Genomic DNA, 17844 nt, shown 5'->3' on the forward strand with positions numbered 1-17844 from the left:
CACAGTCCTAACCTTGTCTCCTACAAGGCATGGAGGCCACACTCAAATTATGACAAGAGGAAAAGATAAATAAACACAGGAAGGCTTCCCCCAACACATCCCACAGGCCACACTCCACCCTCTGCTCACACTGTTTCTCCCTTCTTCATGAAGAAGCCCCACCCATCCTTCTAGATCTACCTTAAAGGCTACGTCCACAAACAGTGCAAGAACACATCAAGCCCAATGCACCATCTGCCATCATGTGTAAAGATCTTTTTACCCATAGGATTTTAGAAGTCTAAGCATCATGAAAAACACAAGTCAAATACTTACTGAAATTAACACCTGGAAGGTACATAGTGACATCAGGAGAGTAACTGGGGCAATGATAACTTTGTACAAGTGACCCAAGAACAAAGGCTTTATGGAATCAGGAGAAATCTATAACTTTTTTTATTGCTTTGATGTCCAAGAGAAGGTCAGATCCTTTCTAAATGACCTGCCCTCATTGGTAACCCTGACATTTCCAATATAGTTGAGAAATGAATCTTATGTAACTTTCTCTCGCAAAATACAGCCAGCTTCCTGCTGTGGTCTAAATGGCAGAGCCCTCATGAATGAGATTAATGCTCTTATAACAGAGGACCCAGGGAGTTATCTTGGCCCCCACAACCACCACGTGAGGGCACAGGTAGAAAGTGCCATCTCTGAGAAATGAGCCCTCACCAGACATCTAATCTCCTGGTGCCCTGGTGTTGGACTTCTCAGCCTCTGGAAAGCAGAGAAGGTGGAAACACCTTCTGGAAAGCACTTGCTTTTTGTTTCTTTCCCACATGGGCAGAGTGCAAATTTTCCAAACTTTTACACTCTGCTTCCCTTCTAATTATAAATCCCAACTTTCAGTCATTTCTTTGTTCCCACATCTAAGTATAGGTTGTTAGATGCAGTCTGGCCACATCTTGAATGCTTTCCTGCTTAGGAATTTCCCACCCCTACCTTCTTGCCTCCCTTTAAGCTGATCCGAGTCAGGTAACAGAAAGCTTCCCGTTACCAGCAACTAATCCATAGAGATCTGCAGCAACTCGATTCTTTCCTCCTCGGAAGAAAGAATTTCACCAATGGGCATAAGGGAGAGTGAGAGACCAAGGCAACTTTTAGAGCAGGAGTGAGAGTTTATTAAGTTTCAGAACAGGAACAGAAGGAAGTAAAGGACACTTGGAAGAGGGTCAAGTAGGCAAGTTGAGAGATCCAGGAGCACTGTCTCGCCCTTGACTTGGGGTTTTATACATTGGCATGGTCCGAAGTTGGCATTTCTCCTCCCTTAATTTTTCCCTGGGGTGGGCTGTCTGCAAATGCAGTGGCCTGCCAGCACTTGGGAGGGGCCACATGCATAGTGTGTTTACTAAAGTTGTGCACATGCTCATTTGAGGCATTTTTCCCTTACCAGTCGAGTGTTCCTAGAGGAAGGCTATATACCAATTAAACTCCATCATTTTACCTCTTAGTGTGGATGCTGGAGCCCACTTGCCCAACTCCTGAGATCTTATCAGGAAGCTGCTCATCAACAGCTCAGGTGTCCTCTATCTATTGGGAGACTGCTTTTCCCTGGCACCGGTAGTGACCAGTTATTATTTTAGAGAGACAGTTTAACAACTTCCTGACTATCACCTGATGGTCACCTGACATTCCTGGGAGGGTACAGGTGGCGTCTCCACCTGCTCATGTCTGGATAGCTATCTACTCTAACAACTGCTCCTAACATAGCTGACCAAGCAGAATTCCCAACCATAAGGAAGAACCTAACCATTTATCTCCTTCAGTTACTTCTTCCCAGGTTGCTGAAGCTGAGACAGGAGAACAGGGTCGGGAGGCAGGGAACCTAAGACCAATGCAGGCTGACTGGATATCAGAGGCTACTTCCTTTTCAACCATGCCCTTTTCTGCATGGCAGTTGCTGACTGGTTGTTGGAAATGAAAGTACCTCTGATTGGTCCCCTACTGCAACCAGTCAGACTGGTTGCGGACCTACTCTTCCCCTCCAACAACCAATCAGACTGATCGTGGGCCACTACTTCATTTGCATAGAGTGAGCCAATGGGAAAGCTCTAGAGACTATTTAAACCCAAGAAAATTCTGTAACCGAGCCTAAGCCACTTGGTGGAGCCAGCTCCCACTCTGTGCAGTGTACTTTCGTTTAAAATAAATCTCTGCTTTTGCTGCCTTGCTTTGTTTGTGCTTTTTGTCCAACTCTTTAAGATGCCAAGAATCTAGACAACTACCCTCAGCTGGTAACACAGTGAGACTCTGGCACTCCTGATAAAAACCTGACCAGATCCAGCCAGCTAAAGACAAGATGGCCTCCAGCACTGACCTTCCACCAAGTTTTTCCTCATTATCTTGTTGGGTTTTGTTTGTTTGTTTGTTTGTTTGTTTGTTTTTGCTTGTTTGCTTTTTCTTGAGACGGAGTCTCACTCTGTCACCCAGGCTGGAGTGCAGTGGTGCAATCTTGGCTCACTGCAAGCTCCACCTCCCCGGTTCAAGCGATTCTCCTACCTCAGCCAACCAAGTAGCTGGGACTACAGGCACCCGCCACCACGCCCGGCTAATTTTTGTATTTTTAGTAGAGATTGGGTTTCATCATATTGGCCAGGCTGGTCTCTAACTCCTGACCTCGTGATCCTCCCGCCTTGGCCTCCCAAAGTGCTGGGATTACAGGAGTGAGCCACCACGCCCGACCTATCTTGTTGTAATACTAAAAATCAGACCCAAGGGTGGAGATTTAACAGGCTAATGAGACACGTGACCCATGAACTGCACTGGTGTGAAAAGTTCCCCACCTCTACATGCCTATATGTTGCTCCTTTCCCCGCCTCAACTTCCTGAAAATTACAAGAGCGAAGCCCTCCAGAGAGAGAGCACAGGGACCCCTTTCCTGGACACTGCTCCCTTGTGACTACTCGTCAAGCCACAAGCCTACTAAACTTTGTCTAAGAAAAATTTGTTTGGCCGGTATTAATTTTTCCTTTTTTTTTTTTTTTTTTTTTTTTGAGATAGGGTCTTTGCTTTGTTGCCCAGTCTGGAGTACAGTGGTATAATCATGGCTCACTGATGCCTCAACCTCCTGGGCTCAAGAGATCCTCCCGCCTCTGCCTTCTGAGTAGCTGCAACTTCAGGCCCGCATCACCATGGCCAGCTAATTTTTGTATTTTTGTAGAGATGGGGTTTTGCCATGTTGCCCAGGCTGGTCTCAAGCTCCTGGGCTCAGACAATCCTCTTGTCCCGGCCTCCCAAAGTGCTGGGATTACAGGCATGAACCACCACATGCAGCCTGGCCTGGTATTAATTTATGTTTACAGGAAAGCCAAGAACTCAGAATCTGAGCTGCAGTAGCGCTTGTATGCTTTCCCTTTTTCCATTAGCACCCCTAGCACATTAATATTAGTTACTTTAAATTACTGCTCTGATAATTCAAAACCCACTGCCTGACTCTGGGCCCGTGGGCTGCTCTGTCTCTTCAGACGGTGCTTTCTGCCTCTTAGCGCGCCTTGTAATTTTTTGTCGAATACTAGACAGAACCTATTATGTGAAAGAACTGAGGTAAGTAGGCTTTTGGTGTGAGGTTTTATGTTTATCTGGGTAGGAGTCAGCTGCTTTTACCGTTTGCTGTAACTGTAGATGCCGGAGGCTAAAATTTCCTACAGTATTCTTCTTTGGTCTCCTTTAACCCTTGCATTACTTTTCACTGTAATCCCTTGTTACCACGCAAGAGCCTAACTGATGTGGAGGCGAGTGTGAGAGGAGGTGAGTGTGATTAGCTACTGGGCTGTGCCCTTCACAAGTGGGTCTCAGCTTTACTTTTCCCCCTTAATGGAGACAGGAAGGCTAGAAGGGGACAAGAGCTGGGCATTTCCCATCCCTTGGGTCAGTTAGACTCTGATAAAAGCCAAGTCTGCTGGGCTTTGGTAAATAGTTTGAGAGCAGGCTTTTGTTAAAGAGAAAAGCCTGTTGTGGATATATTTCAAAATGGTTACTTTCCCCCTCCCTCTGCCAGAAACAAGTAGGATTTTTGTGAGACACTGGTGAGACTCCTGGAAGTAAAATTCATGAAACTGTGGCGGCTTCCCTAACGCTGGGCCCCACAGTCTTTAACTCTCAAAGCCAGTGCATGCTGGGCCCCCAGCAATTCATCAATTACGGCTTATCTGTTCCCACTAGTATAGGGGTCGGGGTGAGATTCTGTCCCTGGACTTCTGTTTCCGGTCACCTGTCATTCGAGGTATCCTCTCTCCATTTCTCAGGGCAGCAGTTTACCCTGTCACCTCAGTTCTCCCATGGGTCTAGGAAGAGTCATTGATTTTTCACTTTGCTCAGCCTTTTCCCTTATTGCTAGAACAAGAGTACAGACGTTCAGGCTCTTTACATGTTGTCTCATTAATATTTTGGCTTATTAATGTGTCATTCGGGTAGTTTTATAGTCCTCCACATTTACATTGTTCATAACTTCCAAAACATATGTTTGTTTCAAATACCTTGTTATAACATGCTGTCTTAAAGTACTATTTACACACAGAAGAAACGCACTCCGCACATACAAGCATTTAGAGAAACTGCTAATCCTTTTCACAGTGCCAGTCACCCTAAGTGAATCTTTCCCAGTACATCTGACATTTAAAATCTCGCTGGCTGTTTTGATCACAACGATCCTTTCTTTATAAATAACTTCTAAAACCAGATGTCAGCCAACATGCAGATGGCTCCATTAGTCAGTTCGGGCTGCCAGTTAGGCTGTCTGGATCACCATCGGCATCCCTCTCCATAATGAAGCCCCTGCAAGGTGACACAGTGAGTATCAGCACTACGTGCTTCTCCCTTCCTCACGCACAACTCATTTGTTGATGCCCTGTAAGGTAGCAGGAGGGAAATGACTTCATTTAAATAAAGCAGTTTCCTAGATAGTAGTTTATCATGGTTATTTGCCTCTGAACATGCATTTATAACCAGCCCATCACAAATGTGTTAGGTATTCTGCTGTCCTCTATTCCTTCCTTTCTTCTCCCAAAAAAAAAAAAAAAGAAAGAAAATCAATATACCCTTTAGAAATAAAACAAACATTATTTTCAAAATAATACATTGGCAAGACTAGATTTTGGTATTTGGGGAAAAACTTGCTGTTTTTCAGATTGTAGATGGGTTTTGTTTGGTTTTTGGATTGTGATTTGATCATTTCTCCTTGCTCCTTTTTCTCACCATCAAATGAATTTCCCATTTACTCCTGTGATTTTTGGCTTCAAAACTTATTTGCTTACCTAGGTAAATCTGTGGTGAATTTCATTACAGTTTATGACTTTAGAATTACATTTATGTCAACAGACCAAAATGTCACACACAGGGATTTGATTTCACTGTGGAGTTCTTTAGGCACTGGATGCAAGGAAGGAGATGTGAAAACTTTATACCAAACCCACGTTAATGGGGAAAGGCTAGACGGTGTATACATAAAGGAAGAAGACTCCCTTTCTCTGACATTTCAGCATTATGTGGGGGCAAACGGGTCTTAACCCTTCCTAATCCTTGGCCAAGATTCTCATAACAGTACATAGTAGATTATATACATTATAATACCCAGATAGGCCATTACTTATTCCAAAAATTTATTCCTAAAATCCAAGTCACTTAAAGAACATAGAAAACTTACTTTACAAAAGATTCTCAAAGGATATCTTTTCACAAAGCCAAGAATTCATTAACAAAATCATCAACCACCAATTACCTCTACCCAGAATGTACGTGCTTTGTAAATTCAGATTTTTGTATATTGGATTTTCCTAAAGAGAGAACACAACCGAACTTTTGTTACAGAGGTTGTATTTCTTTCTCAAAGAACACTCGATTGCTACATAAAATTTGCCTCACATTTCTCCAAGAACTTTTCAGATAAAAGTGAGATACATTTCCAATTCAATTACATGAAAGAGTAATGAAATCTGTATTTCCCCAACTACGTCTCATTCTTTGCACAAGAGATCTGAAGTTCTCTGGAGGCCACTGAGCCAGTGGTAACCCCATATCGACCAGGACCTGTGTGGGTCACAAGTGTGAGGAGAATTCCCCTTAATCAAGGTCACAGATGTCTCATGCAAATGAGCTATAAAATGATTAATCATTAGAGAAAAAAACACCCATTCAAACTGAGGAGGAACAAGACATCACCTCTGCCTCGAAGAAAACAGACCATAGGCAGTTTATCATATAAGGTAAGTGCTCAGCAAACAACTGATGGATTTTCTCAGCTACCTCTTGAAAGGAGAAACTAGTATAACTTGGTCACCTTGGTTCAGCAGGTCTGGTAGAGTGACCCCTACTGAAACAAGGAAACAATCTCCCGGGATCATCCCTTTCTCCCTGCTCCCACCCACCTAAATTCAACTCATCCCTCTCCTCCACCCCCACACACCCATCCCATCCATCACACCCACGCCATCCATAAACAGTTCTGCTGAATCCACCTCTTCAATATCCCAGGTATCCATCTGCCTCTTTCCAACTCTACTGCCACTCCCTCCTCCATCAGCCCACCTTAACCTTCAGGGACCCTCAACTGGTTTCACCAAAGCAATCTGAATGATCTTTCTAATTTACAGATCTGCTGGTTAACGACTTTCAGTGGTTCCTCAATGACATAAATCCCTCTCTGAATAAAATCCAAATGCTTTAGTATAATTCGTAAGACCCTTAATAAACTGGCTCAGAGGTGCCCAAATGTTGCTATACATTGTAATCTGAGAAACTTTTATAATTCCCAATGCCCCGGCACACTACATACCAATTAGGTCACAATGTCTAGGGCACGGGAGGTGGGGAGGAGCCAGAGATTGGGAGGTTATTTATTTTATTTTATTTTAAATGTAATTTTCTCTAAATTCCCAGGCAACTCCATTGTGCAGCAAAGTTTAGGAACCACTAAACCAATGACTTACCTCTCTAGCTAGGCTCACCTATTACCACTTCTCCACCACATATAAAAATCATTTCCTTGTTTTCAATACTTTCTTATGCTTTCTTACATCTAAGGCTCCACCTAGGCTGTTCCCTCCCTCCGAACACTTCTCCCCTATTAAGTCTTGTGCAAATCTCCTTCCCAAAATAGCTCACTCGATTTACAGTAGAGTTCTAAAAAAATTCCCTAACAAAAACTGCCTACTGGAGAAATCCATATGAAGTTACCAATCAGGAAAAGATATATCAGATGGCAATAAATGCAGATCTGTGTTGTGAAAGCTGTGATATGTAATTAGGGAATACAGCTGGGAATCAGCTAAAATGATAAGGTATGGCCCTGCATCAATTAGCCTTTATGCAGTAAGTACTACAGATGAGCTAAAGAGTAAAATATAAAGCCAGTAGTAAATTAGAAGTAACTGGGAAACTAGAACTAGCTGATGGTAGTCTGAGCATGGACAGCCCTCAGCAGACAGACAACCTGCGATCTGCACAGAGAATTTGGTAGCACACCCTAGCCTGACGACAAGGGGCGGGTGATTTTCCAACAACAAATTCAGATGATCCTTTAATAAGCCATTATCTGTTGATCTTTCAACGAACCACTATATGTGTAAATAACACTGAAGTTTGTGTTAGGGGGTGTTGGTTGGTTGTACTTTGCTGATTAGGTTGTTCTGCAGTACCACCACACATTTTTCTCTCTCTCCCTCTCCCTCTCCCACCCCAGAGTCCTCAAATTTGTATTTGATGCCATAGCTATGTGCTCTCCAGCAATTCATACATCCCCTATTATATCACTGAACACAAGGTATTGGGACTGCCATTGACCTGACAGTATCCCCCAGGTTCTTTGGGGGCGGGAACGTGTCCACCGTCACCACAAGTCACCAACAGGAAGCCCCAGATGTAAGCTCCTAAAAAAAAAAAGGGCTGTGCCTTTGCTGTACAACAGTGTGCCTCCAGCACTTACTACAGTGCTTGCGCATACTGGGCACTCAAATTCTTATTTGAGTCTCGGTTGGACTCCTAATAACTGATACTTAGCACTGTGGTCTTGAAAATCTGAGAGGCACTTCTTTACGGAACAAGAGCCCAGAACAGAAGGCAAGAAGAGAGAGCCCTACACTTTCTAACACACACTGGGAATAACCCTGCTTTTCAAAATCCCCTCCATAAGCACATTCCCAGAGGCTAGAGATGAGTTAAATCTTTGAAGTTTTGATATTTCCTTTTTTCTGCTGTCTTAGTCTAATCTTCTGCATTATTTTTAACATATTCTCTAAGCTGGCAATATTGTCCTCAAACATCAAACAATAAGTCCTCAGATAATAAAGAAAATTCCCAGTCTACTTCTCAGTGTTGTTATGAAGTTTAAGTGAGAGTGTATAAAAAAGGCCTTCTGAAACACAAAAAATACTACACAGACATAAGCTATGAGACTTACAGATTAATAGTAAGCAAAGCCTAAAATAAATTCTTATTAAAATTTTTATACTTCAATTTCTGAGGTTAAATGAATGCTATGAATTAAACTGCCACCCTTTTGAGTTAAAGACACATTCAAAAGGACTGCAGCTTAATTCATAATCTGAGTCACTTTCAGAAGATGGTCCCAAGTTATATGCTTGTTCCTAGATTATTTATAAGTTTCAGACATTCTACACATGTAAAAAGTTCATTAGAAATCAAGGAGCTTTATGTGTCTAAATATGGTTTGTGGATGAGTATGTTTGTATTACATAAAACCCCTCAACACACCGAAGATTCTACGATGCATGGAAAGTTACTTAAACTAACTTACACTCCCCCAGACAAACCTAAAATGGGCAAATTCACTTGAGGCCACAATTAATATATTTTATCAATGTGAATCAGAAATACATTACAGTTGTGGAACAAAGGAATCTGTGAGTGGCTTTTTATCTCTCATTTTTGACAGCTAGATCCAAACATGAGCTGCTTCTTCCCAACAAGTACAAACCATTATGTTCTCACTTACCCTCCATGCCAAAAAAAAGAGGCACATGGTCCTAGTCTTAGCTAAATAAGACACCCAGGTCAAAAACTGAGAAAATCTCAATCTTAAGATGGCTTCATATATCTAAAGAAAACAGGATAAAATAATTTGATCTGAGGTCAATACCACAGTCAACAAATAAAGAACATTTTGTGGAAGTTTTTTTCTAAGGAACATTTATTAGGGTTGTGCAGGTGTATGTTTTAATACACAGAAGAAAAAAGAGGGAAAAGTTCTGTAACCTCATACTCAGATAACAGTTGAGTTAAAAATAATGAGAATAATAAAACATGCCAAATGTACATACACACACACACACACACACGTGACTGAAATAGGACGTGTGTGTATCCCCTTCTGTATCTCCAACTCAGTGGCTTTTGCGACTTTTCCTAAAAGTTTCCTGTGATCCCTTTTGAAGGGGTTGAGGGAACCCCTGCAGCATCTATTTAATCTATCAGTAAAACATACTCCTTTTGATTCTTAACACAGGGTCATGTACCACATCTTGCTTTTTACTTAATAACAAAATGCACTGGAATTCCCTCTCTGACAGCACGTACAGATCCCCTTCACTCGCAACAAGTACAAACCATACCATTGAGAGGTGACCGCGTGCTGGCAGTCCTCACAGCCCTCGCTCACTCTCGGCGCCTCCTCTGCCTGGGCTCCCACTTTGGCGGCACTTGGGGAGCCCTTCAGCCCAGGGCTGCACTGTGGGAGCCCCTTTCTGGGCTGGCCAAGGTCGGAGGCGGCTCCCTCAGCTTGCAGGGAGTGTGGAGGGAGAGGCGCCAGCGGGAACCAGGGCTGCGCGCCCGTTTGTGGGCCAGCTGGAGTTCCGGGTGAGCGTGGGCTTGGCGGGCCCTGCACTCGGAGCAGCCGGCCGGCTCTGCAGGCCCAGGGCAATGAGGGGCTTAGCACCCGGGCCAGCAGCTGCGGAGGGTGTACTGGGTCCCCCAGCAGTGCCAGCCCACCGGCGCTGCACTCGATTTCTCACCGGGCCTTAGCTGCCTTCCCACGGGGCAGGGCTCGGGACCTGCAGCCCACCATGCCTGAGCCTCCCACCCCCTGAATGGGCTCCTGTGTGGCCGGAGCCTCCCCGACGAGTGCCACCCCCTGCTCCACAGCACCCAGTCCCATCGACCACCCAAGGGCTGAGGAGTGCGGCTGCCCAGCACGGGACTGGCAGGCAGCTCCACCTGCAGCCCTGGTGCGGGATCCACTGGGTGAAGCCAGCTGGGTTCCTGAGTCTGGTGGAGATGTGGAGAACCTTTATGTCTAGCTCAGGGATTGCAAATACACCAATCAGCACCCTGTGTCTAACTCAGGGTCTGTGAATGCACCAATCGACACTCTGTATCTAGCTGCTCTAGTGGGGCCTTGAAGAACCTTTATGTCTAGCTCAAGGATTGTAAACACACCAATCAGCGCCATCAAAACAGACCACTCGGCTCTACCAATCAGCAGGATGTGGGTGGGACCAGATAAGAGAATAAAAGCAGGCTGCCAGAGCCAGCAGTGGCAACCCGCTTGGGTCCCTTTCCACACTGTGGAAGCTTTGTTCTTTCGTTCTTTGCAATAAATCTTGCTACTGCTCACTCTTTGGGTCCACACTGCTTTTATGAGCTGTAACACTCACTGTGAAGGACTGCAGCTTCACTCCTGAAGCCAGTGAGACCACGAGCCCACCAGGAGGAACGAACAACTTCAGACGTGCCGCCTTAAGAGCTGTAACACTCACTGGGAAGGTGTGCAGCTTCACTCCTGAAGCCAGCAAGACCACGAGCCCACTGGGAGGAACGAACAACTCCAGATGCACCGCCTCAAGAGCTGTAACACTCACCGCGAAGGTCTGCGGCCTCACTCCTGATCCAGCGAGACTACGAACCCACCAGAAGGAAGAAACTCTGAACACATCCGAACATCAGAAGGAACAAACTCCAGACACGCCACCTTAAGAGCTGTAACACTCACCGCGAGGGTCCGTGGCTTCATTCTTGAAGTCAGTGAGACCAAGAACCCACCAATTCCGGACACACCATCACCTGGATGCACCATGATTTATTTAACCAATGCCTCACTGATGTGTTCTGACTGTTCCCAGGTTTCTGCTATGACAACCAGTGCTGAAATAAGCATCCTTGCCCACATATTTTAGCAAACCTTTGTAAGCACAGAAGAAGAGTAACTTTTTAATGGTGGGATTGCTGGAGAAAGGCGCACAGGAATTTTATTTTGATATTCCTAACCTGCACTCCACTCAAGTGAGATTGCTCAACTTACTCTACCAAGGACAATATTTTCATGCATCCATTCACTCACCACATGTTCACTGACCCCTTACATTTCTCTGTTTTCAGGATATAGCAGTGAAATAGATTTTTTGTTAAAAAGGGCCTCTGCCTATGGACCTTACGTTTTGGTAGGGAGTTTCTGTTTGCCCAAACCTTCATGAGTGCTTAGATTACTTTTTGTTTGTTTGCCAAATGGTTCCAAAATGATGTCTCACTAACATAACTTCCCATTAATTATCAGTGAAGCTGCACATTTTCATTTGTTTTTAGCATTTGTATTTTTTCTCTTAAACTACCAATTCACACGCACACACACAAAAAAATGTATTAGGCAGAGCTTTTTCATTACTTATTTCTATGAGTTTTTTTTAATTAAGATTGTTACTGGCAACTCTTTCTTGGTCATATGTATTACAAATAATTGCCAGTTTGTGGCTGATCTTTTGACTGCCTTTGTAGATTTTTTTTTTCTTAAACCTAAATTTTATGTAAGGAAATCTAACAATTATTAGTTTATGACCTTTGAGGTTTTTGCCTTGCTTACAGAAAGGCCTTCACCATTCCAAAATTATTAATAAATCTACTCGTTTTCTTATAGAAATTATACTTTATGCTTTTATGTTTAAATCTTTTATCTATCTGGCATTTTCTTGGGTATAAAGAATGAAATAAAGATATTGCATTTTGTTTACTCTTGTTTCCTTAAACATTTAAAATTATTGGAAAATCTACTTTCCCTAGTGATTTGAAAACCATCATTATCATAATCTAATTTCAGGTCCATTTCAGGTTTATTTTTGAACAATTATTTTGTTCCATTCATCTGTGTGCCTTTTTCTTTTTCTGTAGCAAGATCGTAAATTATTCAGTTCTAATGTTTAAATTATTATAGCTTCATAATGTATCTAACATCCAGTAAGTCAAGTTGCCCCTCATTACTTATCTTTTGGAGAATTTTCCAAGTTATTCTCATAATTTGATTTTTCCAGATGAATTTTGTATCACTGTGCCAAATTCCTCTGCACAACAAAAGCAACAAAAACTCTGTTGCTCTTTAAATTAGGATTTCATTGATTATTGGAGTAATTTATAAAGAATTGATATCTTTCAATATTGTCTTCCTTTCTAACCTGTTCCTTTTTCCATTTAACTCTTCTAGCAAATCTCTTTGTGTTTTAATGTTTTCATCATAGATATCTTCCACATTTCTTATTTCAGATTTATCCAAAGGTATTTTATGATTTTGGCTGTCATAAGAAACCTATTTTAAAACACATTTTATTGAGTAGGTATATAGGCACAGTACGAAATTCAAAACTCCCCCACCCTTACCCTTAGCCACCCAGATTTCTTCCTAGAGGCAGCATGTCATCAGGGAAATTCATTTCAAATCTGCATCAGCAGGATGTTAATCATTTTGCTTTTATGAAATTAGTATATCATCTCTCCAAAAGATAAAACTTCAAGACTAACAAGAATCTCACACAATCCTGCCAAGTCTAAAGAAAGTGTCTCTCTCCCCTCTGTAGAGTACCCCATCCCTGCCTCTCAACCTTGAGTCCTCCTTCTCCTTGAATCTCCCACATCCAACCCATTAGTAAGTCCTAGAGAGTCTATCTGCAATATATGCCTCATATTCATCTACTTCTCTCCCAATTCAACCTGACTATAAAGTCTGAAAGGCAGAGACAACCTTTATTTCATATCCCACTGTTTATCTTGTACACAGCACATTGTCTGGTGTAAATAGTTGCTGTAAACTCAATGTTTGTGTGCCCCCAAAATTCAAATATTGAAATTCTCACCTCCAAGGTGATAGTACTTGGAGATGGGGCCAGTGGGAGGTGGTTAGATCACGGGGGCAAAGCCCTTATGAATAGAATGAGTGCCCTTATTACAAAGGCCTGAGAGAGATCCCTTGCCTTTTCTATAATGACACAGGGAGATGGTGCCATCTATGAACCAGAAAGCCCTACCAGACATCAAATATGTCCCTTGATCTTGGACTCCCCAGCCTTGAGGTCTATGAGAAATAAATTTCCATTGTTTATAAATCACCCAGTTTATGATATTTTGTTACAGCAGCCCAAATGAACTAATACAGTTGACAGCCACATACCATGACTTGATCCACAGAAAATATGCAACACATTGTTAGATGTTGGAGCCGCATTGTCAGCCAAGGCTATCAAAGTGGGGTCCACCTGATACCAGCGCATGATAAGGACACAAGGCAAGAGTAAGTACATAGAAACTTTTGTAGCAATTTGACATTACTGTCACATTCAAGCTCATGGTCATTCTTCTGGTAATCCATATTTCTTGTATTCTATAACAGTATCAGTGTACAACAGATTAGAAATAAAAATTTATGGCCCTTTACCAGAGATGGTTTAGGAAGCATAAGTACGCAAGGTACCATCACCTCTTGCCTTGGCTTCCCCAGGAGGCATCCATCGGGAGTTGCTGCTTCCTCTCTTGCCTTTCTAGGGTGATGTTTCTGTGAATCACATGCCTGCAACTCAAACCCTTTGGTGATATGCCACAGCATTTGCCCCCACCTACTAATGTCTGCATCACTGGGCTCCTTCCCGCTTCTGTGACTTCACCCAGGTCTTCCTTGTAAACATCCACGCACCCTGGTTGTTCTTCCCGGGACATATCACTCCCTTTTTTGCCTTGAGGCCTTTGCATGTGGCATTCTCTCAGCCCAGAATGCTGGCTGAGAGGAGACACTCAATAAATTGAGGAAATAAGAAGAAAACGAAAAGAAGAAGAATTTTGTAGCAAGCTGTTTTTAAAAAGTGAAAAAATCTCACATCCGCGACCCATTTTATTTGATAAACATAAAAATCTCACACCTTCCCTACTGTCCTTAAAAAATCTCCATACAAATTGCAAATAGTTGGCAATTCAAACTGAAGCAGTAGTAAGGTCAAAAACAAGCATTTATTTTAGTGTTGAGAGATCCTGACTTCCTAAAGCAATGTGGGCAGTGTAAGTGCTTTTCTGCCAACTCAGGTCATGAGCCTTGAGGCTGACCCATGAGGCTGCACAGCAGCTTGTGTCCTAGTCCCATGTGCCCCACCGAGATGCTGACAGGTGCCACTCCTTTCTAACCACTACAACTTCAAGGCCAAGATGAATTAGCTCGTAAAACAGGAAATCAAGTTGCTAATCAATGTGTGCTGAAGTGCTCATGCTCGCTACTAAGTCAAGAAATTTAAAACTTGATGCTATTTTTTGCCTATCAAGTTAACGAACTTAAAACAGCAATAATACCCAATGTTACATGTAGTATATGGTTAGTTTTATACATTTGAGATTACTAGTGGCAACTTGCAGAAAACAATACATACAATATGATACGATGTAAATTGTGCATGTGTGCGCACGCCTGTGTGTAAAATATCAAAATGTCTCATAGATCTTATGAAAACGTCCCTTTTATGGACAGCAATTCTACTCTGAAAAAATATCCCAAAGAACTAATGCACAAAAAGCCCACTAGAGGATAATTTATAATTGGAAAAATATATGAGCCATTCAGATCAACGACTCTCAAATGAAAGAGGAGGCCTGGCCCCTACTGAGTGAAGAGACAGCCAACTCGTCAGTCATAATTACTGATGGACAGTGCCATTACCCACTTACATCTCACTGATAAGTAAAGGACTGAGCCATTGGACAACATGTGGAAAGAACAAGTAAAGATTTTAACAAATGCCCCTCAATGGAAAATGAAGCTTCTGTAGGAAAAATATATAACAAAGAAAAACATATGTAATAATTTTTAAAATACCGAATTTCCATAAACAGATTACAACTACATAAAAATTATGCATTAAAAAAGAATGAAAGAAAATTTAAAATATCCTAAGTGGTTTGCATTCTGTTGGAGGGGTCTTAGATAAGTTTTCTCTCAATTTCTCCATTTTTTTTTAAGTTTTTCAGAACAAGTTCATATTTATCAGTTAAAAAATGTTAATCCTTTCAAAACCAAGCAAAGTCAAAATATGCCCACCTCAGCATGCTGTAGGAAAATATTTATCAACAGCAGGTCAGTAACACTCTTCTAACTTCTTTTACCATGGGACTTGTTACTGTACAGAAGACAGTATGGAGCTGGTTTAGTAGAGAAGCAGAGAAAAATCATCCTGTCCACTAATCCAAAAGTAGGATTAAGTATATCATCTTTTTGCTCTCCCAGAAAGAAAGTGGCTTACACACTGGGACACACTGGGAATGTTAAGGGGCTTAAACACTCTAGCACTGTGCATAAAAAACAGTTATATCAAGGACAAGCATTTCTAATCCAAAATTACAGAAACATAGTAAAGGCCCTCTGAAATGTAAATACCCATAAATTCCAAACCTTATTACCCAGTAGCTGTAACTGCTGACAGCTTATGAGGTTCACATCAATTTCAAGGGGCCTCAAGCCACCACGGAATGAGCAGGATCCAGTCATCTACAAATCATTCAATTCCCAGGGCAGCCATCACACGGCTGTTAAAAGAACCAGTAGACTGTTAATTCTCTTTCCTGCTTTGTCTCCCTCAGTCATTTCATTCGACATTCACCGTGAATACTTCCCTCACTATTAATGCATTTAGCTTCAGAATCTCAACTACACAACCAAATGTGCTCATCAGATTGGGGGTGAGGGGTTCTGGAAAGAAAGGAGGAAAAACAACCATGGAGTTGATGCAATATTGAGGTTTAGATTTCAGTCACACAAGATAAATCAAGAAGCTCAAAGTTACTGCTCCCTTAACAACCTTAAATCTCTACCCTAGGCATATGGATCAGAATGGCAGTTTTATTAGGATCACAATTGTACCAAATACACACTAAAATCATGTACCACATCTACCATTATATGTTCTCCCTTTAAAATGAAAAAAAGGTTATATTCCGAACTGGAGATAAGGCAAAGCTGTAAGTTTGAATAGAATTGAATTTTGATCCGGCACTGTCTCTTGGCCCTCAGTATAAATCTTCATACCCCCATCTGACTACTGCCTCAAGGCCACAGTCTCTAAACTCATTCCTAATTCAGTTACATGAGAGGACAAGCATGGTCAGACAGCAAAGAAAACTCCAAATACACACCTGTAGGGGCTATGGTGGGAGAGGGGCAAGCAAAACAAGCACACCAAGTTCTCCCAACAAGGTGTAGAGGAAAGGACACTGGACCCGGAATCAGGACCCAACTTGGGGTCCCCAGTCACCCACCATCTGTGTGATCGTGGGGAAGCCATTTGCTCTTATTTGGCTGAATTTACTCCTCTATAAAACAATGAGGTCTCATTCAATGGTTTGGGTGGTTATATAAATGAGTCAAAGGTCTCTGCTGGCATTACTTTCCCTAAGTTTCTCACTTGAAATTTCCTTTCCTTTACCCCTGTGAGGTCTGCTGGAGGTTTCACACGTGAGCAGGCAAACTGTGGGATCCCACTCCTTAAACACAAGGCTTTGATAAAATGCCTGGGACTATGAGGATAAAGTAGTATTTTCCCTCATTCATTCAATCAGGAGACACAAAACTACCATACACATACACCATATACAATACAACGTGCTAGACATTTCAGGAAACGGGGAGAAAATTGTAATTTTAAAAGGTACAGTTCCTACATGAAAGCATGTAATGTTTATAATCCAATTGGATAACAAATTGAAGAAAATTGCAATGACAAAGATCTAGAACAAATTGCTAATTAATCACAGTATCTTTCCCACTGAGCCTAGGTGTGACCTCAAAATCCTTCTCAACGCAAGCACTCCATTCAGCACCCAAAACTGTCCTCACCAGGTGAGGTGAGCTGCTTTGTGCAGTCCACAATAGGCACTCTTCTAGGCACATGCCCAGCTACTTCCAGTGCCCTCCCACTACTGCTCCTACCAAGCTCCTTTGACTTCCACCTTCACCTCCAAATCACTAGGTATTCCCAAAAAGAAGGGAGCCACTAAGAACCTAGTCACACTGGCTGAACACTCTTGTCAACTCACCTTTGTCAATTTTTTTAAAAGTCCGAATTCTAGGGAAAGAGGAAACACCTATACCTTGCTTTAATCCATATCAAACACACATCTATTTTAAATACTAATGGATGACCATTATGTTGTCATTAGACATCTAGTACATTCCTATTAACATAGGCAATGCATGGTGTCACTGGGGTTAAAACAATACACAAACACGCCAACAAGTTTTTTACACACACACACACAAACACAAACACAAACATAAACACAGCTTCTCATGTACTGTGAGAGGCTGCATCCCTAACCAAGTTGTCCATCTGGGAAACGAATGCCTTTGTGGTGGCGTTGTAAATTGCCTCCCTCTTCTGGAAAGCAATCTGGCAATACATTTTAGAAGCCATAAAAATGTTCACACTCTTTGACCCAGTAATGCCACATCTGAGACTCTATCATAAGAAACTAATTCAAAATATGAAAATAGCTACATGCACAAATGTATACCTTTAACTGTTATTACTAACGGTAAAAAGTTGGAAGTAGTGCACAGGTCAACAACAG

General features: G+C 42.2%; 1 protein-coding gene across 19 annotated transcripts in view; it reads right to left on the bottom strand.

Annotated features, from left to right (window-relative positions):
- The window catches only part of FARS2 (phenylalanyl-tRNA synthetase 2, mitochondrial), a 524433-nt gene that overhangs the window by 439564 nt on the left and 67025 nt on the right, over nt 1-17844 (bottom strand). The window contains exon 1 of one of the 19 annotated variants that reach the window (XM_055263669.2): nt 13415-13433. The exons of the other annotated variants lie outside the window; for them this stretch is intronic. The gene's annotated coding sequence lies outside the window, so the exon portion shown is untranslated. Of the gene's footprint in view, nt 1-13414; nt 13434-17844 lie in introns of those variants that run through there. 19 annotated transcript variants of the gene reach the window in all.

The sequence above is a fragment of the Symphalangus syndactylus genome, chromosome 23, assembly GCF_028878055.3.
Source record: "Symphalangus syndactylus isolate Jambi chromosome 23, NHGRI_mSymSyn1-v2.1_pri, whole genome shotgun sequence".
NCBI classification, from domain to species: domain Eukaryota; kingdom Metazoa; phylum Chordata; class Mammalia; order Primates; family Hylobatidae; genus Symphalangus; species Symphalangus syndactylus.